Source organism: Punctularia strigosozonata (assembly GCF_000264995.1).
Source record: "Punctularia strigosozonata HHB-11173 SS5 unplaced genomic scaffold PUNSTscaffold_1, whole genome shotgun sequence".
In the NCBI taxonomy this organism is placed as follows: domain Eukaryota; kingdom Fungi; phylum Basidiomycota; class Agaricomycetes; order Corticiales; family Punctulariaceae; genus Punctularia; species Punctularia strigosozonata.
Genome location: NW_006767433.1, coordinates 795,142 through 795,747, shown reverse-complemented (window position 1 = coordinate 795,747; position 606 = coordinate 795,142).

Here is a 606-nt window from a genome sequence, read left to right as displayed (position 1 = left end):
GTCTGTCTTGAGGAAGGGGAGGACCCGCCTCGCCCCTTCTATTCTGTGCTCGCACTTTAAGTCAGGGCCAAAATAATTATATTAACTCTGGTCTGACTATTAGCGAGGAAATGCAGTAAGGAATTTTAAAGGTAGCCGAAGAGCGTGGCATGTCTGTGAGAGGAATGCCCCGCGAAGGGGGATCTGCCTTGTTCTCCGCCGACGGGACATAACGAGGGGTAATCCATATCGAATGTGCCCGCATTAGGGTCACGATCCGCTGCAAAACGCGGTTGTGCTCGAGGTTCCGGGATTTCCCGGCCTCTAGCGCGCCTATGACGCTCTGGTTGTCCGATCGGATGATCAGGTGGAGGCCGTTCAAGCCTCGCTGCAGGGCGAGGCGGAGGCCGAACTCGATTGCCACCATTTCCGCCCATCCGATTTTCCGCGCCTCTGACCGCCAGCCCGGCGCGAGTTGCCATGCGTCCCATTCGCCATTCAGTACGACGCCTATGCCCCATGAGGTGGAGGCGTCCACCCAGAACTCGCTCTCCGTGATTTCGGGAGGGCGCTGCAACGAGCTTCCGCATGGGCCTGCCGATAGCGCGGCTCTCCAAAAGGAGATGT